The sequence below is a fragment of the Talpa occidentalis genome, unplaced genomic scaffold (assembly GCF_014898055.3).
Source record: "Talpa occidentalis isolate TD23 unplaced genomic scaffold, MPIMG_talOcc4v2.1, whole genome shotgun sequence".
NCBI classification, from domain to species: domain Eukaryota; kingdom Metazoa; phylum Chordata; class Mammalia; order Eulipotyphla; family Talpidae; genus Talpa; species Talpa occidentalis.
The window spans coordinates 135,698,497-135,724,285 of record NW_026555331.1 but is presented as its reverse complement, the minus strand read 5'-3'; the positions used below and the strand labels follow the sequence as shown (position 1 = coordinate 135,724,285).

Genomic DNA, 25,789 nt, shown 5'->3' with positions numbered 1-25,789 from the left:
ATTTGCAAAATAAGAAATTCTTATATTCTGATGATCAATGGAAAACTGGTGAGAAATAATAACAAGTCTGGGTAAATAATATATTTGGGTATTCATATACATGTATAAAACAGATACTAGTCTTGAATAGTCCTATCATAAACCAATACAGATTTCTCACTGTTGGAAAAGGAAGTTACAGATAAACAAAAAGGCAGAGTCTAAATGAACCATGTGGTAATGGACCAGAGTTGAAGATTTTACATGAATTCATGTTTGGGCTAATATTAAAATGGTTTATAGAAATATTTGTACACATGTTCTATGTGTATACATGTTTATATAAACATATCTACTTGCTCGGTCCACTAACAGCCTAGAAGCAATGACATTCATGTAACAAGTAGTACATGTAGCATAGAATTCTTGGTTTCTAATACTGTCCTCACATTTTAAAAACCAGGGTTCTTTGGAAAACTTTATAATATTGAAGATGAGTTTAGAACACTTTGTAGTGTCAGAAAGTAAATACTAAGACAAAAACAAAATACAAACCGAAAAAAAACAAACAAAAATAAAAACATACAAGATGAGGTATGTCAAGGGGAAACTCAGAGAGCTCCCAATCGTTAAGGCTGGAACCACATGAGCATTAAGTACATACATATGTACTGGAGATTATACTCTGAGGTATAAGATGAGTATCAATGAATCCATAACCATATAATGACTAACCAAGAGGAACAGACAAATCTCCTATATGAAAGACTCAATATAATATCAAGTAACAAGTGGTGAAGCATAATTCCCAATTCCTTGAGTAAGAGCTGCACATAATTCCTTCCTTTCAAAAGGTACAGTATAGAAAGGGGACATAAAATTTATAGTGGGCAAATTTGACATGCAACATCAAGTCAGGTGATGGGGATTAAAGGTCAATAGAGATAAGCTATGCACCCTCAATATGATGTAAATGACTCTTTATCTCTAAGGTCTTCTTTTCCCCATAAATCCATAATGTAGGTATGGTCAAGCAAAAAAAAAAAAAAAGTATAATCACAATGAGGAACAATCTATAAAGCATATGACCAGGAATCCTCAAAACTATCAAGGCTATTAAAACAAGAAAAGTCTTTGCTGTCACAGCCCAGAGGTGCCTAAGGAGCTGCATCTTCTAAATATAATGTGGTACCCTGGATGGGATACTAGAACTAAAAAAAAAAAAAAAAAAAGGGAAAAGCAAGGAATACTGACTATTGTGTGCACTTTCATTAATAATAAGCAGTAAAGTCAATGTCAGCTCACTATAACAAATATACCATACAAATGTAAGATGTTAATAATTAGGGAAACAAGGTGTTGGGTATGTAATAGTTCTCTGTATTATAGTCATAATTTTCCTACAAATCTAAGTGTTCTAAACTTTAAAAATTACTTCAAAAAACCTTACATCAAAAGTATTTTTGAAGCTGACATTTTGTCTTTTAAAAGTAAACTATATTTTTGGTATTAATTATCTAGTTGCCAAAGTTTTAAAATGACAAGTGCTTTATCCCTCTTATGCATATCATTGATATGTATGCACATGAATATGTAAATTTAATAGGAATACTGTTTAGCTTGCTAAATGTGCCCACCTGCTCTATGTGACTATAACACATAACTTTGGGAACCATGTATCAGAACAGAAGAAAAGAAATTGATATTTGGCATTATCAGGAAACAATGCTTTATTATATATATATCTATTGTAGTCGTGCCAAAAATAGATGACTCAATAGGAAGTTCAGCTTTTTTCTCTTATGCAAATGATTCCTCTGCTCACATCCTCCCCATTCTCCAAAGAAGTAACTGCCCCTGATATCTCAGCAGCAAGATACACACAACTTTGTGGCAGACAGGTGGATTCACCCTCCTTCTTTCTATGACTTGGGTCCACAGGTGAGGAGAAGACTGGCTTCTCCTAAACTTGAAAGATATTCATCAGTATTATGAGTTGCACCAAAACCTACACATACAGCAGATCTGATGACAGAGGAGTTGATAGTCTTTAATGAATTTTCTTTTGTTTTTTTGGTTGTGTTATGTCTGTCACTACTGTATAGGAGTGTAGAGCCTTCTTCAGCAGTGTTATTCAACATCCATTCTGTGCTTCAATGCACAGAACTTTCGGCAGCCAGATATGAAAAGTGTAGAAATTGAGAATGAGATTTTAAAAAAATTTTGCATAATGAAATGGTCACAGTATTGTTAGTTTTTATGAAAATATTTATCCATAAGGTATAATCCATAAGGGATTAGAAATATAAACTGAATTCTTGATCACAGATGGAGAGGAACATTACTCTCAAGCACAGGGCCTAGGACAGGGTATAAATGTGTTAATTTTTATTAATTATTATTTTTATTAACACATGTATAAATGTGTTAATAATGGGAAAAAGTGGAGAGCACCATGGATGCAGAAAGATCACTTTGTTTTTCCACAGTCTTGTTTAAGATGAGGTGTATCTTTGGTTCTTTGAGAGCCGAGGCTGTTTAGATTCTTCTTTATTTTCCCATGGGCCTCCGGTTACTAATCCATAATCAGCACATTCATAACACTAATCTTGTAATCACATTCATAAAATTAACAATTAACTATAGGAAATAAACAGGGGAGTAAACACATTTCATCCTGTGATCCTTAAGGAATGAAAATAAAAAACTTTGAGGGAAGAAACACAATAAGAAGATACCAGGTTGAACTGTGTGATTGCAAGATTAGTCATGCTTATTTTTCATGGATTGATTTTTGGATTATTGCATAGGGATAATGGCAATGCCTGAAGAAATGTACTAATGTCTTTACATACACTGTGAATTGGAACTATAAAGAAAAACATTGATTTTTACAGGCCTGTGGTATATTAGTAATTTAATTATCATGTTTTCTTACTTTGAAAAATTTATCTAACTCAGATGTTTTACTCCATAGGTAAATGTCTACAGTCTTTCTATACTACAAACATCTGTATCATTTTTGAAATGTGTACCATGACACTTGTTCACCTTTCATTTTTTAAATTTTCCTAATGATCTATTGCTCCTTCATTTAAATATTAATTAAATATATATTATATTAATACACAAAACCCCGGTTTCATTGTGATGACATATTACAACCTTGAAGGACAGAGTAGCACCAGCTCTTCCACTGTGGATTCCACTCCTTTGGTGGTGGGTGGGTTTGCACTTCTCCATCCCAGGCTCTCACAATGACTTGTCTCATGACCATGGTAGGTGATGTGCCACTGTGTCCAGGATCAACAGCTTGGTCAGTAACTGGTTCAGAGGTTAGGGATTTAGTTCAACCATAACAGATATAACACAGACTGGGGGCTTAAACAAACATTTATTTTTCATAGCCCCAAAGAATAAGAAGTCCCAGATCAAGATGCTGGCAGATCCTGTATCTGGTAAGAGCCCACTTCCTGGTTTGCACATAGTCATCTTCTTGCTATGGGCTCATATGGTCAAAATAGAGAGAGAGGGAATAAGCACTCTTTCTCTTCTCTTCAGGGCACTAAATCCATCACAAGGGCTCTATAAGGAATTATGCTCAGAGAAGTAAGTCAGAAAGAAAAGGAAAAATATAGGATGGTTTCACTTAGACAAGGAATATAGGAAAATCAAATAAGACATCAGGAATAATAACAATATAAACACAACACAACAAAACAAAACAAAAACATACAGACAATTAAATCAGAGACACCCTGTAGGGGAGGAGGAGGGAGAGGGATCAGAGGGACGGAGTGAGGCGCACAGGGGACTGAGGTGATGGTGCAGGGGTGAACTGGTGAAGGAAATTCTATAGGGACTACACTTGAAAGGCGGGAAGGGAAAGCAAACATTGTTTCAAAATGAACAATGATGTGAAATACATATAAATAAAAAAAGGGCTCCATCTCATGATTCAATTACTTCCCAAAGGTCCCATTTCTAAATTACACGACATTGGGGATTAGGCTTCACATATGGATTTTGGAGGGACACCTAAGTCTATTGCATTCCTCCCCTGGCCCACCAAAATTCTTGTGCTCCTCACATGCAAAATACACTCATTCCAACCCAAGAGCCCCCAAAATACTAACTTATATGGCATCAACTCTATATAAAGTGTTAAGTCCAAAGTTTCATCCAAATATCATCTAAATCAAATATTGGTGAAACCAGATGTATGATTCATCTAGAACAAAATGTCTTTCCCAACTGAATCTGTGAAATTTAATTGAGTTATGTGCTTCCAAAATACAATGCTGGAACACAGGATAGATAGTCCCATTCCAAAAGGGAGAAATAGGAATGAAGGAAGGTGAGGTCCTTATCAGTTCACAACCTTCCATGGCAAACATCAGATCTGAAGACTTGAGAATAATCTTCTCTAACATGTCTAACACTATGCTTTCTGGACCTACTGTGGTGAAATGTTATCTGACTCTTGGCAGGGGACCTAAATCTTGGCTCTCTGTAGCAACATGATCCATGTTCAGATAGGGGTTATGTCCCCAGGACTCAACTTCAAATAGAAGCCTGAGAGTCACCCTGATGATCTCTGAAACACCTTTGGGGACCTTCTTTTCGTTTCTGGAAGACTGGCACACATTCACAGGTTTCCATTCCATCTTGTTTACTATGTTTCCTTTAGTCACAGGTAAGAGAATTTCTGCTGCTATAACACCATTTCTATTCCTGGCTTTTTTTTTTTAAGATTTATTCATTTATTTATTTATTCATTTATCTATCTATTCATTCATTCATTTATTCATTTATACAAGCACTGGGTACAGTCAGAAGCGAGGGTGAGAGAATTCACCAGAGCCAGAGCAGGGAGCAGAGCAGGCAGAAGGATCAAAGCACACTGCTGAGGGGAGCAGCGGGCAGCAGGAGAGGTCTGCGCGCCATGTGGGACCCTCCTCTGGTGGCTGGGGAGCAGCTAGGGATCGAACTGGCTCTGCAGAGGCTGCAGGCAGCTTTGCAACCCAGTGCTCAACCGCTGTGCCACCGGAGAGGCCCTCTATTCCTGGCTTTTAAGGAGATTGCTAAATAAATCTATGGTACAAACACACACTAATCACTTTACCAAATTGTTGGTCTGATCACCAGTGTTCTCTCCCTTGGAATGTGCTTTCTCATTTTTTTGTAATATGGACAGGCTCAGGATTTTCCAAATCTCTAAGTTTCAGTTCTTTTTTTGCTGAACAATTCCAATATAAATTTACTTCTCTTAAATTTTGCTATAAATACTTAGGAGAAACATACTTTTCTTGAATTTTGCTATAAGAAGTTAGGAGGAACCAAGTTGCAACATTTTGCTGAAAAATTGCTTCAGTAAAATATTTAACTTCATTACTTCCAAGTTCTACCAAATACCAGAACATGATCATAATTCAGCCAAGTTCTTTGCCATTTTAAAACAACGAATGATCGTTCTCCATTGTCCAGTAACATGTTCCTCGGAGGCCTCATTGGAATGACCTTTACCGTCTGTATTCAGCAACATTTTATAATGCTCTTCTACTTTCTCTCTGACCCTTTACCAGAATCACCCTTTACTTAAAAGTCTCGATATCAGCATTTTCTAGCCAGCACCTCAAAAACTCTTCTAGCTCCTACTTATTATACAGTGTCAAAGCCACTTCTACACTTTAGGCATTTGATACAGCAGCACTCTCCTTCCCAGTACCAACTCCTACCTTAGTTTGGGCTGCTATCATAAATGTATCACAGTCTGAGTGACTTATGCAATAAACATAGGTTTTTCCAGAGGCTGAGAAGCCCAAGATTAAAATGAGCCCTTCTAGTTTCAGTAATTGTCTTCTCATTGTATCTTCACATGGTGAGGAGTAGAGAAAGCAAGCAAACACTCTTGTGTTCATTTTTATAAGGTACTAATCCCATCAATAGGATTCTACCTCATAACCTAAGCACCTTCCAAAAGTTTCACCCCCAAATATTACATTGGAGATTAGGCTTTAATGTATCCATTCTGTGGGGACATAAACAGTCAACCTGTTAACAGTGTATAGAAAACAGGGTTAAGTATTTATTACTTTGGGCTAATTGTATTCAAAACAGCTGAACCAACTCACTACATTTGAGAATGATGCAATAAAGCTCACAATTCAAGTCTCAAAGTATATCTACATGTGCATATCTGTAGACTCCCAATCCCTCCTTGTTCTCTTGGATATTGTCGTGGTGCCCAAAGTCCCTGCTTGACCCTTGTGTAGGGTCATGCAGAGTACCTCTCACCAAGGGCAAATATCCTGGTATGGAGGAACATACTGGGAAACCACTATCTGCTGAAAAGAGCAGGCAGATATTTGAATAGAGATAATATGCTTAGACAGGCAGGAACAATGGAGCCCCCCAGGCAATAGCCCCTGGTCACTCCACCCTAGCCTACATCCTCCATAACTGCCTCCCTCATGCCTGTGCACTCCCTGCTTGCTTGTTCACCCTTGTGCTCAATGCTAATGAGTATGAGAGTGCCTTTGGATTAGGCTGCATATTACTTCCAGTATATAGCCCCTCTAGGCTTCTCATTGTTCCACATTGAGTGATCTTTCCCTCATCCTTCACCACTTCCAACAGTTCCACCCCGTGAGGCGACACATATCTTTAAAATTACTTGACTATTTTTTTTGTGCATTTATTCTAGTCTGCCTTATATTAGTGGTAAAGGATTAGTCATAGAGATTTTATCAGACAGATTGATGACTATAAGTCTAAGGTTTGACTCATTATAGGGTAGATGGTCATTTAGTGTGAAAAAAGAAATCAAAATTCATGGGAAAACTGGCTGATGGATAGGACATTTCACTGGTACTCTTGGTCATCTTGTGAAGGAATCAAGGACAATGTCAATCAAGAAATAGCTCTACATGAAATTATACATAGCTGCCATTATAACTTTCTCTCGGAAACACTTGATTATTACACTGTTCTTTACTCCCTTCTCTTCATAGTAAGGTTTACTCATAGATCCTTCACTTATTCAAAGGCAAGAATGGTGAATAGAACTAAATCAGGGATGATATTTTTTTTTCAGTGTGGAAAAGACTCATGCTCTAATATGTGTCTTCTCTAGTCTGTTGTTTTGTGTGTTTAGGACAGGAACTGAGGAGAAATAAGTGGTTAGGATTTACTTTTATCGTATGTATAAAGTAACCTTCCTACTAAAACAGCTAAAATCAATGTATTGTATTTCTTCCTATGTAATAGGAACTATGTAACATTTCAGATAAGAATAAAGATTTTTAAAGGCTGTAGCTACCACTCCTTATAAATCCTTAGACAGGATAAGGGTAAGATTCGTAGCAATGAACTAAAGACACTTCAGCTGGAATCATCTGGACACAATGTTATGTGTAAATGTTTAATTTATTAATCCACTCTTATTTCTTCATTTAAGGGGCAGGGGTGAAGTTTTCTTTTGCTTTATTCTTTATCTCTTGTCCCAATATAGTGACTGTCACAAAGTTTAGTGTCACAAACATATTTTGCTCTTGTTGTAAAGCAAGGTCAACAGTGAGAGAAAAAGCTGGAGTTAAATAGTCCTCAGCCTCTACCTTTTCTGTCACCCTAGTTCCTCCAAACTGCAGGTGTAAGAAGCCAGACTAAGGACAGATACCTGAAGCAGACGAGTTTACAAAAGACAGGAAGAGAATGTGAGCTCAAAGGCTATGGCCTGAAAAGGAGGCAACCCGATGGAGTGGAGTTAAGCTAAAAACATGGACTCTCTGAGGAATATATTAAAAAATGAGAGCTCTAAGCAGAGGGCATTTTAGTTTCCCTTTGTCTCCATCCTATGGTACAGAGGAACAAAGAAAAACCGGCAATAGTAGTATTTTATGAGAGAGGGTTTTGGTAAAGGGATGGGTACTTCTTAGAATATTTTAATTCTTTCACTAAACACAAGGCTGATCCCAATCTCATGTTCACTGTTAGTGATGAAGAGCTTCATACAACATAGAAGACAAGGCCTCTGCTTTCCCAGAGGATATAATTCAGTCAGGTCTAACATCAGACAATGAAGAGAGTTGTGTTTGTTGCTCTCGTTAAAAAAGGAAAAGGCCAACCTCAGCTGTGCAGAAATACCCAAGTGCTAAAGGGAGCTGTCAGAGGGGCTGGTGGCAGCTGAGTTGGGCTGAGTCTGGGAAGGCTCTGAACTACTCATTCCCGGAGTGATGCTCTCTCTCCTTACACCAAACTTGTGTTACCTGCCTCCTGTTTGGAAATTAGCCTTGGTGTATTTATTCCTTCTGGTTCTTTGAAATACACATTATGAAACCATAAAAATAACCAGCATATCTAAAGTTGCCAGAAAACAGCTTTAGAAGAATTTCTAAATAATGTTTAGAAAAAAACCAATTTATCTAAATTTGCTAGAGATTTCAATTATATTGTCTTATTTTTCTGATTCACTTGGGTTACTTCAATTTACTGATTACCCTTTCACATACTCTATTTCTCTTTAAAATTGGTGTAGGGCCTATTTAAATGTCAGCGATATAGGGAGGAAAGTAAGTACATTCTGGAGAGAGAAATAAACTGGGGAAGATTGAGCATTAAATCTGGAGTTTAGGGGTTGCCCTGGCAACACCAATGGCAGGGCTCCAACTGTGCTAAAAGATGAATCCCAAGGGCATCAGAAAGAGTGGAAAATAAAAATGGCAAAAGAGAAAAAGAAGTGAGAAATTTGCAGTGGGGTGGCAAGAAGGAAGTCACTCTCAGTTTTTGGCAAATATAATTAATTTGGAAAAAATGAGTAGGATATATGATGACTGGTACATTGATGCAACAAAAATACTAATTCCCTTCCATGTGTTAGACATGATACTGAAATTATTTGTCCATTATAGGAACCAAAGAGATGGAGATAGTCTGGTTTTGTGACACTATAAAGTCCAACTTCTCTGCTGTTTCTGTACAATCTTGGGCAAGAGGAACAGTGTATGAAATGGATCCTGCTCCTAGGTTATCATGTCCCCACATATATCACATATCCTTGTTGGGGCCTTATGAGGAAGCCAACCAGGCATACTTCCCACCCGGAAAGGTGACTGCTTTTGTCACTCATCTTGCACAAGTCTCTCAAATAACTCAGGCTAATGAAAACAGTAAGCAGCTTGCCACTGTTTTTGGTACTTCAAGGCAAGAAAACACACAATGTTTAGTATTTAGAGCATTCAATAAAAAATTCAAGAAGAACAAACCGAAATTTGACATCTCAATAAATTATGATGCTGCACATAGCAGGATTCAAAATTTTTAAATATATGCTACAGTGGCTAGACAGCAAAGATTTGGTAGAATTTCATTATTTAGAAAGGAATAAAATCATGCTGAGTCTTGAGCAGCACCTAAAATCATTGTCTACTGTTACATGAAACATTATGTAAATAACACATGTAAATTTACACACAAATATATGTTTTAACTCTTGATTTTCTGAAGTTAGAATAGTTAACGTGTATGTGGATTATTATAATAGTTAAGAACAAAGGTAAAGTGCTGTACACCTATATTGCCTCAATAAAAATTAAGGTACAATCAAAGTTACAATGAATCAGGAAAAAAGTCAAATTTTCAAAGGCCATCTATTCTTGCAAATACATAATAACCATTAGAAAATATACAGTGCTAAATCCACTGTAATAAGAGATGCCCTACCACTATTTTACAGATATGCTTTGTGTTTTTCTTATTGATTTAACATTGGTTTACAGTGATGTTTGTATGCCTTTAAGTCTCATCAGCTAGTCAGTTATACCATTGTTCTTTTGGACATCACAGTTGAAAATTTGAGTACTCTGTAGGCAACTGAAAAGCAATTAAGGGTTTTGCTTTTTCTCATTCCAAAAAGCTTTTAAAAAAACATTTATTTGCATCATGACAAAGGAACAAGGGCGAGAAGTGGCAAGGAGTACATGGTCTATCAAACCCACAGTGTATCAAACTTGACTAAAAAGACAAGATGTAGAGAACAGGTTTTGGTCCACAATATTATTTTGTCACACAGACATTCAGATATACACCAGGGCTTATCTGATGGGGAAAAAGAGAATGTTCTGAGGAAGGAGAGGAAGAAATTTGAAGGATCAAACAAAAAAGAAGAAGATCATTTAAATTTGAATCCATGTGGTTTAACCGGGGTGCATGCGACATTGACTCACTAAGCAATTAATGTATCATGGGTTGTTTAGATATGAGATTTATGCTAATGTTAGTAAGGGAAGAGCCAGCCCAGGAGACAAATCATGAAGCACAGGAGGTTTAGTCACCTAGGAGATGACTGCTTGACTACTTATGAAGGTTAGCACAGTGACAAATTGATGTTCATTCAGTATTTACACAGTAGATATTTATTGCCTGCTATAAACCAGAAATAATCCTGAAGTTAGAACAGTGGACAAAGAACAGAATGGGAGTAACAAGGATAACATTTTGACTATTCATCAAGCAACTAACAGTTTTATGCTCATACTACACTGAATTTCCACTAGAATTATTATTCTTTTGAATGTTGTCTTTATGATGATAAATGTGTTTCTAAATTGTATTTATTATTTTCACTAAAGACATTAAATGTGTTTTCAACCAATATTTTAGTAAAATATGTTTTCAGGATGAGTGAGTTCAAACCCAATTGTATTTTTCAATATTTCCTTTAAAATGAAAATATATTTACAATGATATCTAAACCCAAAAAGGAAAGGTTTCTTTACATAGTGATCATAGGGAGTAGATGCTTTTAAAAGTTATCATGAGAAAACTATGTTAACATGAGGCATATCTTTATGTGAAATTAGATTCCATCATCTCTGATAAACCTTACTACTCCCTTTGAATGAGTGTTTTGCACTAGACTGGACGAAGGGCTTGAAAGAGGAAGAAGTGAGGAAAAAATATCTAGGTATAAAGGGCTATGGAAACACTTCTTTCCAAGCACTGCTCTCTTAAGTTTTTCCTTAGCAGTACAAAAGAAGGACTGAGAAAAAAAAGAAAAGAAAAAAAAAAAAGAGAAAGAAAACAAACAAACCTCTCTATTCACTTCTTAGTTCTTTCCAATTCATATTCCTCCCTTGAGATCTATTTGTCATTATAATAAAGACTCTGTGTGTCTCAAATCTACTCTGGCTCATGTTATTGACTGGCAAAGAAGTGCTCCAGGAAATGATAATCACCTACTCACATCATCTTACAAAGGCTAAGAAAGAATAAGACAAAACATCTGACCATTCTGACTGTTCTGGGGGATGGAGGCTGGGGAGCCACAAGCTGGAGTGATCCATTTGGCACCTGTAGCAGCCAAATATCCCACACAACTCTGCTGCAAGATATTAAGATTGAATCCCTGATCAGGTAAAATGGAAATTGAGCAGTTTAATTCTGAGATTAGATTTCAGAAATACTGGCTTCTGTCTCACACACTCTCAGTGCTCACACTGGAAGAAGCCAGCCACCATGTTGTGAATAACCTCAAGAAGTATCCGTGTGCCATGAGGCACTGATAGCTCCAGCCAAAGACAGTGTGAGCTCGGAAATAATCTCATAAGGCCTGTCAATGTCCATGTGAATGAGCTGGAGGGCCGGTTTTACCCCAGTCAAGTTTTGTGACAACTGCAGCTTTGCTCATTCCATTGATGGATTTGAGTGTCCTGAGCCAGAAGAACCATCTAGGTTTTACCTGGAATTTTGTCTCTCAGAAATTGAGAATATAAATCTTTGTTTAAAACTACTGCTAGAGAATTTTTCCTGCAGCAATAAATAATACATATGTTATAGAAATATAATTTTATTCAACAAAGATCCCTCAAAAGAGGTTTAGCCTCGGAAAATTACAATAGATTTGTTTAAATTGTTATATTTTTTTTATTGCGTTAACACTGGTTTATAACACTGCATATAATGCAGAGATATAGAATCACACCTCTTCAAATGGACATTACCACACCACGTCCACTGCAATGGACCTATAGTCCTCTATCATAGTCCTTTGCGCCCCTCACACTTTGCTCCCCACAACTCCCCTGCCCCTCTGGTAGCATCAATTCTACAGTCATGAATGAGGGTTTGATTCTGTCAAACCCTTTGTTTTATTTCTCTATACTGCACCTATAGGTGAAACCATCCATTATCTTTCTCCTTTTGACATACTTCCTTTAGCATATTACCCTCTAGTTTCATCCATGTTGTAAAAGTTTTATTGATTAACTGTCCAACAGATATTAATTATAAACTCTGGCTTTAAACTCTGTGTTTTTAGAAAAATGTTGAATTTTGGAGAACAATTAAAGTAAGTGGAGACTGGGAGATGTTTGGTCTGTAAGGACCATCATCAAAATAAGAGTGAGATGCATGTTTCTAAGGCTCTCAGAGAAGAGAGCTCTTCTCTGAGAGCCTTAGACATGTGGAAGAGCTTGGCTAAAACTCTACCAGAAGCATCAGATTTATTAGATTAAATGACAGATGAGATTAAATAACAGATGATAAAGGTTAAAGATATCAGCATAGCTATAAAATAAGAGAAGAAACATCAGCTAGGATGAGCCACAGATTAGTGAATTCCAAAATGTGAATATAAACTCTTCTCAAATTCTTGGTGATCCATGAACATCACATGTGTAGGAGTAAAGAAAAACCAAGCATTAACTTCAGCTGTTGTATACAGCAAGGGACATAATTACTGTGTAATTTTAACACTCGCTCTACTAAGTTCCAGATGAATAAATTCAGACCAGTAAGCAACTGTTATAAGAGGATGAATTTTATCTCTGTATAAAGAAAAAGTCACACACAAACCAGTATAGCTTATTCTATGAGCTGAAGAGTGCCTTATTACTGAAATAAGGAGAAACTGGAAATTATTATTTTTTTAATAAATTAAGTATTTGTTAAATACATTCTTTGTTAGATTTTTAAAGATTTGTTTATTTTAAGGGTCACCAATTTTATACCATAAACCTAAAAGACAGAAATTGAAAGCATAAGAGATGGTAATTTTATTTTTGTGAAGAACAAAAATATAATCATAATTTTATCTCCACTTATATTTTGTAGGATTTATACATTTGACACCATATCATTTAAAAATTTACTCTTTATAGCCCACACAAAAAGAGTAGATAAGTAAATTTAATACCACTTTAGTATATTTTGAATTAGAATGTTATTAAATATGTTAATTTTATTTTAATATTATAAAATATATTAATGCCCCATTTGCTTATTTCTTCTTTTAACACAAGTGTGACCCCAAATAAATGAATGTTTTTTTCACATACTATATTGAATTGTTTGTAACTGTTGTTCAGATGGTTGCATATACCCTATAGAAGTATTATTTGCCTACCTGAAATATGAGTATTATGGTTACCGCACTCCCAATAGATTAATTGTGGAACCTGACTAAATCAGACTCCTACTTGCCATGTTGAGATTTCTAGGTGTATAGCTAAATGCAGCCTGACTTAGCAATTCCCTGTATTCTCTTGATCAGTGACTAGGAAAGAAACAGAAGACGATTTGCTGGTAGTTATAAAAGATCCCACATCATCCCTTTCTGACTGAAGACTCTTGCCAACCAGTCATCAAAAGACAAATGAACATAACCAATATAAAGATTTCAAAACATAGGACCCCAGTTCAGACCACTACTCTGCTTGGTCCTTTAAAATTCCCTATTCCCTGACCCTGACTCTTCCTTGGTTATGAGACCAGTTATGCTCCCCATTCGCCAATAAAGCCTTCCTTGATGATCTTACAGGCTGATTAATTATACCTCATGCTTAAATACATTACCTTGACTGAGAAATAAATATGTTTGTTGTGCATATACTTATGTCTCTTAAATTTTGATAATAAAATATTATTCCAGGTTCCACATTTCTGCCAAAACTAGAATACGAAACTTTGCATCACCTTTACATGTTTCTTTTCAGATTTAAAGAAATGAACAATACAAAATTGTTGTTTGCTTAGAAAATATGAGAATTTTATTAGTGAACATGTGCTACATGACACTAATCAGAAAAATTCACAATGTCTAAAAGGAAACTAGGGGGGTTGATAAAGAAACTACACAGAAATAGTGATTTTGTTAAAAATGAATATACATGAAAAATATATACTAAGCCAAATGAGAAAAATACTATTTTGATTTCTACCAACAATTCAAAGCTGCAAATTATGACTATGCTAATTTAAAAAACTGGAATATATATCATCTTGTTGTGAAAAAATTCATGTTTGGGCACTTCAAATAACAGGACATTTCAGAAATTGACGCGAAGCTTGAGTTGACAGGAAGAATGAGAAGATATATTTGAACTATACAGAGAAAGGGCAGAACAAAGTTCATAAGATAGAAAATCAAAATACAGCACACTGTGAAGGCCTAGAAAGTTAAAGTGGAAATTGGTCATGTCTGAAAAAGTAAGAATGAAGATCAATGGATTGAAGACGCAGAAGGGCTGCTTGTTCTGAAGATAAATAGGTCTGCAGGTGAGGTAAGACGAGACAGGATAGGGGCCTCCCCAGTGGCGCAGTGAGTTGAGCACAGCACTATGAAGCTGTCTACAGCCTCTGCAGCGCAGGTTCAATTCCCGGCCAACCAGGGAGAAACCCACATGGTGTGGCAGACCTTTCCTCCTGTCTTGCCCTCTACTCCCCTGAGCAGTGTATTTCAGTTGTCTGCCTGTTCTGTTCCCTGCTCTGTCTCTGGTGAATCCTCTCACCCTCCCATGCCTCTGGCCTGTACCCCAGCTCTTTTATAAAAATAAATTTTAGAAAAATTAAAAAAAAAAAAAGGAGACAGGGTAAAGCCATAGGAGGAATGATAATGCCTGCCGAGGTGGCAAGTTTATTATCGAAGTAGTTCATAGCATTACGGATAAAAAGCAAAAAAGTAGACTAAAACATTTGAGAGCTTGCTGTGAATTGTGGACCATGACCCACTACTGTGGAATGTTGTTAAATAAAACTACATGTTCCAAAAATAGATATCCAGGGCCATCTGCAAATTCCCTCAGGGATTTCTTTCCCATTTAGAATTCTGTCACATGTACTAGATCAAATATTAAATGTTTCTCAGAGGAGTGACATATTTTATTCTTCATAATGGTACAATAAAATTTAATCACTCACAAACAATACTGACTAATCACTGGACCTATTAAATGTGGAAATGCCAAAAAAATTTAGATTACAAATATTTTTTACTTTAAAAAAAAAAAGGAATGACTTTCAAGAATTAAATGGTAATTGCTGACTCAGAATAATAAATTTTTGAAGCCAATTTTTTGAATTTTTAAACATCTGAAATAAGACATATTTTGCAATAAGCAGTAACAAGTATGCTGAATATTAATAAAGAGTAGTCAAATATATGCAAAGGCAATAAAAACTAGTTCTATAGTGATTATACACTAGTATCATTAGAGATAATGATTTAGTTGAAATAATACCATATCATGAATTTAGGCTTTAGAATTTAGATTTTGGATTTTCAAATAAAAAATATAAAGTCATATACTTTATGCACTTAAGATCAAGAAAATTAAATTACATACATATTATATACATACCAAAAACTAAATAGTCTATATTTAAAATGAGAAAGTTTTTTGCTGATACATATTTAAACATCATAATGATATTAATCAGTAAATCTACAAATGCTGATTAAGAGCAATCAGTTTCTAGTTATGTGCTAGACAATAAAAGATGCAAAGAAAGAACAACATGCACTTCATATAATCAAAACCTCAACGGCCAGGTGATTGCCATGGCTTATGATTTTTAAACTTTATAACAAAGAATTTGAAGTGCATTATAATTTAATTCAATGAGGTCTTCTAAATACAGCAAAATTGTGGCTAATTTTAAACTCTTATAACAACAATCCATCTTTATCAATCTGTAAACAATTTTTGATACCATCTTTTCTTTTTTAGGAATGTAAATTTAAAAAAAAAAAACAAAAGTTTTTCCCCCCAAGTCTGAAGTTCAATATAACCTTCCAGATACATATTAATGCCAAGAAATTTCTCTATAATTTTCAGACCTCAGCACTTGGTTCCTAAATATATTTTTTGAGGTAAAGATGCATTATTTTTCTAAACATGCAAAACACCATTTATTTCAGTGGTGTTGGATTTTGCTTGAGAAAGCAGAATTTTGTGATTGCCATTATTTTAATCACTTAATTTTGAAATGCATAGGCTATTGTTTCTATCAAACTTTGTTATTTTCTTTTCCCTTTTGAAAATTGCCCTCCGGTGCTTCCTGATGCATGGCATTTCCCTGCCTTTGGTAGGTACTTAGATACACCTTTGAACAATACTCACAAGAAGTGTTTAAATAGAAAGGATTCGCCACCCTCTAAGGTGACGTAAACAGGAATGAACTTACAGTGACATTTACCTGCCTACCTGAAACAATTGCACAAGTTCACTCACAAAGAAATAGTTTGAAAAGTTGCATATCAAAAATGAATATATCGATACAAACCTATCCATAAAAAACCAGGTCCACATAATTAAATGGTAAATTTTATAAATACTGAAAGCAATAATAATTCTATACAAATACTTCCAGATAATGGAAGAGGGCAGATTTTCTAATTCATCCCAAGACACTAGCATTACTCTAGATATTATTAAAAAACGCAAAAATAAAATACCCTTTATGAACACAGATGCAAAAATTATAAACAAAATATTAAGCAAATCAAACCGGACTACATAGGTAATAGCTCATGACCCTATGGAGTTTTTCCAGGAATGAAAATTTGATTTACTATCTGAAAGTTACTCAATCTGATTCATCATATAACAATTAAAAAAAGAAAATCACGTGATGCACCCAATGCATTAAAAAAATCCATTCCTCATTATAAGACACCAAAAAAGTCAAAAGCAAAGATAAATCTGCACAAGAAGAAACACAATGATATGTTCTGATCTGACAAAATACATAGAAAGAAAAGCTACTACTAACCTCATACTTAGTCATGAAAACAGAATGCTTTCCGCAAGATAGGGAACAAGACCACTATCTCCACTGTCACGGTTATATACAGCACTGCCTGGCCTAGCCAGTTCAGAAGACTAGAAAAAGAAATTAAAAAACAAGATTGAAGTGAAGTAAAATTGTATTTATCCACGGAGAACACAATCACCTCTGTAGAAACTCTGATGGAATGTACCCAAAAAAAAACTACTAGAATCAATGTATCTGTTCCTATAGCAGTATATCAGAGTCATATCCATTGTGGCGCAAATAGGGCTCCAAGAAAAACCCACTCCCTGCAGCCAATGAGCAGGAAAAAGGAGGAGGCCTGGTAGGAAAGCTTTTTGACATCTACCTACTCCAAAGATCACAGGAAAAACTGCTCCCTCTTCAGCAGTGGAGTGGAGCATGAACCACCAGCCAGAGCTCTCTCTGAGTTTCTGGGTGCAATTCAAAGCAGGCCCCATTCTGTGCAGCACAAGGTATTTTAATAAACCAAGAGACTTACCTATCAGCATCCCTCTGGACTGATCTCCAAACTGGTAGCTCTGGGCACCTCCCCAAGAATCTTAAGCTTTATAGAGGCTGAGGTTTCTGTTGCAATTGCAAGCAGATGGTATCTATAACTCACTGATCTCTCAAGGCCAAGTCTTTGAAGTAGCTCTTAGAACCAGAAAAGTAGAATGAAGGCAATCTCTGAGGGAGGCAGGGAAGGAAGGAGCCTCAGGGATCAGGGTCAGGATGGGGGTCAAGTGAAGGCCACAGCCTTGATGAACATCAGCAGCCTCCTTCTGTGAATCTATAATCATTTCAGAATTTAAAAAGCATTTTAAAAAAGTAAATTTACAGTGATCTAAGACCAGAGGCGATAAGGATTATATGTCGCAAAAGCAAATGAGAAACTTCAGGTGAGGTGAGGGAATGCTCTTTCCCTTAAAAGTGGTGTATTTGATTTGATTGATTATACAAATGTGTACAATCGTCAAAACTTATCAGTGATTCACAATTTTAATTGTGATATTTAAAATGGTGCCTTTTATACTCCAATAAAGTTGTCATAAATTCACCTAAATGTGGAACATTTCAAATTAGTGAGCAAAATGTATACTTTTTTCAACAATATAAAAAAATCACAGGGAGTTTGGGTTTACATTTAGCAAACTACACAACTTATTTTTAGTAAAAGTCAGACATTAGTCAGCTATTGGCTTTGCAAAATATTATTGGCAAAAGTGAGTGTTTTTCATCAGGTATGACTGGAAGTTTAAAAATACCTTTTCTGACAAAATATGAAGTGTTTCATCACTTTGCCCATGAAGCCTTCATAACAGCTGGAAATTAATTCACTCTCTCATGTTCTTTCATAATTATAGATTTTTCTCTTTTGCAGGTATTATCTAATGGGTTAGAACTTGACAATATCTTTGTTTTAAAAACCTAATATCCTAGGGCCTCTCTGGTGGCCCAAGGGTTAAAGACACCCCCATTCTTGTATACATAAATAAATAAATCTTAAAAAAAAAAAAACTAACACCCTAACCACCTCTTTAGTCTCATCAAATCCTATCAGTTCCTCCCAAATTTAAAGGCTTGAATATTATTTTATTTTTTAAAGATTTATTTATTTTTTTACACAAGAACCGGGGTACAGGCCAGATGCACGGGAGGGTGAGAGGATTCATCAGAGACAGTGAGGGGAGTAGAACAGGCAGACTGACAAAATACACTACTGAGGGGAGCAAAAGGCGAGACAGGAGAGGTCTGCTTTGCCATGTGGGATTCTCCGTAGCAGCCGGGATCAAACCCATTCTGCAGAGGCTGCGGACAGCTTCACAGTGCAGCGCTCAATTGCCTGCACCACCAGGGAGGCCCAAGGCTTGAATATTAATTTGCATTGTATTTTAATCAGATTAAGAAGTGGGCAAAGAGGCTGACATAGTTCACAGAAATAAAAGCTAGTTTTAACCAAAATTATCCAGTGGTCAGTTGATCAGTAAATATTTTCACTTTTGATAACTTTTCCTTTCCTACACAACATCTGAGCTATAGTGATGTGAATGCCAGGAAAACAAGAATTGTGAGAACCTGTTGCAGAAATAAATTCTAGCCTTTTACCCAGACAAGGGAAGAACAAGTGGTTCTTCAGGAATGGTGAGGTCAGGAGAAGCTTTAATACTCATGCATGAGGCCTCAGACCAGGGCACTGGTCTTGAGACAAAGACTTTCTTTTCTACATAACCACTTTACATTGATGACATTGGTTAGTTAGCATACAAATTCTTGACACAGGAAAAGGGGAAAAATACAGATCTTTGAGGATGGCCTGAGAGATCAATCAGCCTAGCAGCTGCCTGGCCTTGTTTAAATATGCTTATTAAGAAAGCATCCTTGTTATTTACTTCACATTTCCAGGTCTATGACTCTTTAACAGGGAAATACTTCCTTTTCTTAGCAGTTCCCTTTCAAACCCAGTGTTGAGGAATCACTTTTTCTGAGTGTGTGTGTGTGGGGTGGGGGGGACTAAGAGGACTCATCAGAGACAGAATGGGAAGCAGAACAGGCAGATCTACTAAAATACACTGCTGAGGGGAGCTGCAGTGAGATAGGAGAGATCTGCTATGCCATACAGCTTAGCTCCCTGGCTGGGGATTGAACTCATGCTGCAATGGCTGCCAATAGAGTGATAGTGCTGAGACTTAACCACTTGCGCACCAGGGAGGTCCCACAGAGAGCACTTTTTAATAGAAGTTAGAGCATTGATTCTATTGCTAATGATGCTTATTTCAGGACGTCAAATAAACACGAAAAAACTGAGTTTCACTGATCTTTTCTCAGATACACAGGTATATTCAAAGTTTCTTCCCAGTATTATAAAACAATAAACCAGGAAAAAGATAGGTGATAAGGAGGCACTATGAGTAGGAACTCTTCCCCATTAAATAGTACACTTGCTTTTGATTCACCCACACTGACCTCTTTTATACCATAATCTTTACTCAATCTTTATGAAACATTAACATTGTGAATCTACTGATAATGTACATACGAACTGATACATAAGATTGATGCGATTCTAAATGTACTAATCTGTACACAGTAGCAATCTTGACTATAATCCTGAATTAAGGAAACACTATAAAGACACAAGCCAGTGCCTCAAGTAATGCATGTTTTAAATTCAAAGATTCATTCACAGATGCAAACCTTTCTTTCAATAACAATTTATACTTCCATTTGAATTTTGATGAAAATAAATAAGCAAACTGATATAGGTATTCAACTGATATATATACCTAAAGATAATAAAATTTTGTTAGCAATTTAGCTAATATATCATTTCAGAGACACTGAAGACAAACTCATATAATGATGAGAAAGGAAGTGTGTTAGACTTATGTTCCACTAAAAAGTTTAGAATTTGGAGACCTTCAGCCAGCTGTATAACTTAAAATTAGAGAAAAATATACTTGAGAACGGAGGAAAATGAATAAAGTTAATACTGAAACTCGGTGTCAGTTCCAAATTAAATATTTTCAAAATAGTTTTCTCAGATATTACAAAAAAAAAAAAAAAGGAAGAAAGAATGGATAGGTAGAGACCAGAGAGTTAAGCAACTTGTTTAATTCAAAAGACAAGATAAAAATTCCTTTTTCAGGAAGCACTCAACATTCTCCATCCTGAAGAATGTTCTCTTTTCTACTGAGGAAAGAAGCTCAATTTAAAAATGAAATATAATTTAATGTAACATATATCATAAGCATCTTAGTCAAGAAGGCGGTTACACATATTTACTTCAAATGAGGGCTTCCAGGTTTGCTAGCCAGAGGCAAAATACAGAAGCAGAATTGCGGTCGTGCTCCCTTATGACAAATTTCATTAGTATGCTAAGAATTATTCTGTCAGCTTTTTAGGTAGACATTTAATTAGATTTGTCTTAAAAAACCTTAAGTGACAGGAAGACAGCTGCATACTTACCTTGAAAATGACATTCTACGTTTTCCCTGTAAGCTGAACTGCTGCAGCTGTCTGATAATTTTCACTCTTTTAAGGAAATGATTTGTAAGAACTCGACAAGAGATCAGCTTTGGGCCCATACTGACTTTTATAGGATTTTAGAAAAGCTGGGCAAGAGAACAAAGGGAAATTTATATCAGAGCTAAAAATTGGTCATGCACTTGTGATTTCTGCTGGTGTGCTTGGACTTCTTCATTATGATATTAATGTCTTTTTCTAGAAAAGAAAAAATTGAGTTAAATTTTGCAATATTCAGGCCTACTACAAAGGGATACATTCAGTCCTGACTACGTGGTAATTTAAAATTGCTGCATTATATTTATGACATTTCAGTCCTTTCCAGTAATGTTTTCTTCTCACTCAAGTGTTAGAATTACTCTAGAATCACTGGAATATTCATTTACCCTGGGTTACTTTTGCATAATCTGTTATTTTAGAGGAAATACACTGTTACTGGGAAATGTATTGCTTGTGAGATAATAACAGAAAAGTGAAGTAATATTTCAGAAGATTATAGTGATAAATGAAAAATTTATTATTTGTTAAGTCTTTTTAGAGCTGAAAGTCCCAATGTTAAGCCTGGAACTTTTACTCAAAATATTTAAATTCACATGGAGCCTGGGAAATGTTTTGTGTGGAAACAGTGATTTAGAATAAACCTATGATATCTTGAAATACAAAAGGCCTCAGTTTGCTGGGAACACTTAGCAGAGGTGAAAGTCAAAGTTTACAAACAGGATAGATCAAACACAGGGAGAGAAAATACACTGATGCAAATATTTAAACAATAATAGACCTAAGTCTTTAGAGCTAGGAATAGGAATAAGGTGCCCCAAACAGCCTATCAAACAGTTGGCTGAACAACAGCTTATTTATGACCACAGTCCCCTGCCTCTAATGACTGTTTGTATTAGTTCCAAACCAGGAGGATTCATTTGTTGTGGAATTGCCTGGCTGGCTGTATTCAGTACATCCCACGGATTAGCAACAAACATCTCTGGGAATGTTTTACAACTTTATATTTTAAATACATCCTTATTTGCAGTCAATTATGCTTCTTATAACCTTCTTTCTGAATTCAAAGCAGCTTAAACACCAAACAAAGGGCTCTGCCTCAGTGAGTTTACCACTGGATGAGTAAAGAATTGGGCGATTTCAGAAAAACAGAATTATGAGATAAAGCCAAGGCTGAGCTGTGCATTCTTGCTTAGTTCCCTATTTGTCTTTTCTGCCCAGTCACTCACTCCTTCTTTAGGAATTGCTCTTCTGCAGGGAGGAATCAGGAATACAGGATAGGATGTGGAGTACATGGACAAACATATTCCTCCTATATTTTCCCCTCCCCCCATACTCTCATTTTCTTTTCGCACTAGTCTTTACAATTGATCCTATAAGGAAAGTAAGTCTGTTTCCTTTATAGAGCTGTGGTCTTATCACCAGCCTTACAACTCCACTGGGAATGCTCCCATTGTTACTGATGGCAGCTCAGTTTCTATCCTAAGCCTCAGATTCTAAAAGACATTCCAAGCAAAAATATTGATACCCTAGCCTCATTCTTATAGCAACTATAGCTATATCCAGCCATGTGTTTCTGAAATGGATTATGGATGTTATGTAATTACTCCAAATAGTTAAATGTCAGCATTATTAAAATATTAAATATATAAATATATAAAATACTCAATATATACTTACACAATATATATTTACATATAACACATATATATATATAATATTCAACAAAATATGCTAAATTTGAATATCACTGGGATTCCCTAAACAACTATAATCTAGGCTGTTATCCAGTGCAACTGGTTTAGCCAGCTACAGAAATTGAATTATTTCAGCAAAAATCCTCTTAATGTGAGGGAATTTGTCTTAGTCAAAAAGCTTTAAACTTTTCACCCTAGTATTTTGGCATTCAAATTATTATCCATGATTGTTTCTCAAAGTTTCTAAATAACAAAATATATGTGAGGCTTTTAAGAAACTATACCTCAGCCATCAGACAAATGGAGAGCAAATGTCAGCATCATTGCTGATAAAGGTTGTATATGAGGATTAGCTTAAGTTGAAGTCTAATGGGTTAAAACTGCCTGTCTAATAGAACTTAAAAACAACAACAACCGTGAACTAAGAATTTCAGTTTATCATATGGAAAATAGGGAACTTTAGCTTGCAAAGTCTTGGTACCTATGAAAAACAAAGGAAAGCTATGCAGTCAGCTTCCTATTTTTCCACCAATCACAGTAATTGGATACATGAATCCAATCTTGAGAAGGTGTTTCTTCCATACTTTTTTTCTTTATTGGGGAATACAATGGATACATCCTTCTATGGAAATTTTAGGTAGGAAATAATAATTTCCTGTTTATGACATATATATCAGAAAACTGTTAACTGAAAGAAGGATTCATGATATTCATACTATACATGATTTAAAGACTTTTTTTTTTTTTTGAAAGATTTATTTTTTACTTATACAAGTGCTGGGGTAAAGGTTAGATGCATGGGAGGGTGAAGGGATTTACCAGAGACAGAGTGGGGAGCAGAACAGGCAGACTGACGAAACACACTGCTGAGGGGAGCAGCAGGAGAGACAGGAGAGGTCTGCTTCGCCATGTGGGATTCTCGCCGGCCGGCCAGGATCGAACCCGCGCTGCAGAGGTTGCAGACAGCTTCACAGTGCAGCGCTCAACCGCCTGCGCCATCAGGAAGGCCCCAAGACATACTTTTTAAGAACAAAGCATTTTGTCTTGATAAAGTATACTCTCTAAAATGAAAATCTAACTATTGTATTAGCCATGCAGAGTTTTTCCTGCTTAGCAGCTTTTTCCTTTGGGAATTTCTTTCTTTGGACTGAGATGGGCCCCACTGCTTTTGCCAGTTCTACATGAGTTCAAATGTGACCATACCTACTTTCCTGAATTTGAACTTTGGTCATTCAATAATGGGCATGAAAACTACATCAGGACAGTCAGAATCTTCTCTGGGATTGGCCTGACTGAATTATTTGTGAGTAATCTCTCTTTCCAAGAGAAGATATCTCGCAAGATGAGTCATAGGGTTACAACTAAAATCATGTTCTCAACATGGGGACAACTTGTCCCCCAAAAAATGAATTTGACTTGGTGGGATATAAAACCTGATGGAGATATGCCTAAAATCAGAAATACTTTGAATTTTCAGTCACTTTATCCAGTAAATTCATTGTTTGCTGAAATCATCTTAACTATTTTCAATCATATAATAACAATTCAGAAATTTCACATTTGTACTAAAATAATACCTAGTGTCATTTAGCCAAGATCCACAAAGATGTTTATCACAGCAAATCTGGAAAATACATAAACCGTGGAATTAAATTTTCATAAACCAATACAAAGGAGTACTGTTTTAATTACGGAATAAACTTCAAGTTATATTATTTTAAATGCAATATTTATATTCAAGCATCCATCAATTTGAATTACTGTATCATCAAAATAAAGGAGAAAACACTAATTTCAATAGGTATTGAAAAGCATTCAACAAAATACAATAAGCTCTCAACAAACTAGGAATAGAAACATCTTTAATATGGTAGAGGAAATTTGTGAAAGTCCTACAACTCATATCATACTTAATGGGAAAAAACTCAACACTTTCTACCAAGACACACATCCCCTACCAATTCTAGTCAACATTATATTATTACTCGCCAATACAGTAAAGCATAGAAATTGGAAATTAAAACTTTCCTTATTTCAAATTATATTATTAAGTGGAAAAAAGATAAGCACAACACTATATAAATAATATGTGTGCATATTTTATAGATATAAATTTGTGTATATTAAATGAATACAAATTAATAAATAACATACAGATATGTAAGTATTTAAGTGTAAGTTCTAGATTAACAAATGCAACCTTAATGATACTTACATGTGAACAGAGGAAACAGATTGAGAAAGCACAAGGAAGTAATGTTTTAGTAATGCTAAAAATCATATAACTTACCTTTTTTTAAAAAAAAAAAAAAGATTTATTTATTTATTTATACAAGCACTGGGTACAGTCAGAAGCACGGGAGGGTGAGAGAATTCACCAGAGCCAGAGCGGGGAGCAGAGCAGGCAGAAGGACCGAAGTCCACTGCTGAGGGGAGCAGCGGGCGGCAGGAGAGGTCTGCGCGCCATGTGGGACCCTCCTCCAGTGGCCGGGGATCGAACCAGCACTGCAGAGGCTGCAGGCAGCTTCGCAACCCAGCACTCAACCGCTGCACCACCGGGGAGGCCCACCTTGTTTGTTGGTTTTTTTACCATGCACATATATTGATTTTTTTGTAATATAAATAGACATTACCTTTTGGTGGAATTGTAAACCATTTTTATTCCTTTTCATAATTCCAACTTGAAATTGCTAATGCAAATTACATTTTTTTAAATATTTATGAGACTGAAGGTGACAGAGAGATATTTGTGAAATATATCTAATCTTCTCAGAAAATAGTAGCTTCTTAAAGGATCATGGTTTCTTTCTCTTTTCTCTTTCATGGTAGTATATAATCAATTATACCTTAGTTGATTTGATAAAGATTGAGCAATACAGTTTGGTGATATCTGTTGACAAGTTCTTTCATCTTCACTCAGAAAATCTGCTAGCTCTAAGGGAAAACACATGATTTTTCATAAAATAATGAAAAATTACAACACTGAAATGAAATAATCATTTGACATTTACTATAACCAACTT

General features: G+C 35.7%; 1 long non-coding RNA gene across 1 annotated transcript in view; it reads right to left on the bottom strand.

Moving 5' to 3' along the window:
• The window catches only part of LOC129145348 (uncharacterized), a 514,917-nt gene extending 497,259 nt beyond the window's left edge, over positions 1-17,658 (bottom strand). Inside the window, exon 1 of the long non-coding RNA XR_008550848.1 lies at positions 17,549-17,658. This is a non-coding gene — a long non-coding RNA (uncharacterized LOC129145348). The remainder of the gene's footprint in view (positions 1-17,548) is intronic.
• Between the last annotated feature and the right edge of the window lie 8,131 nt (positions 17,659-25,789).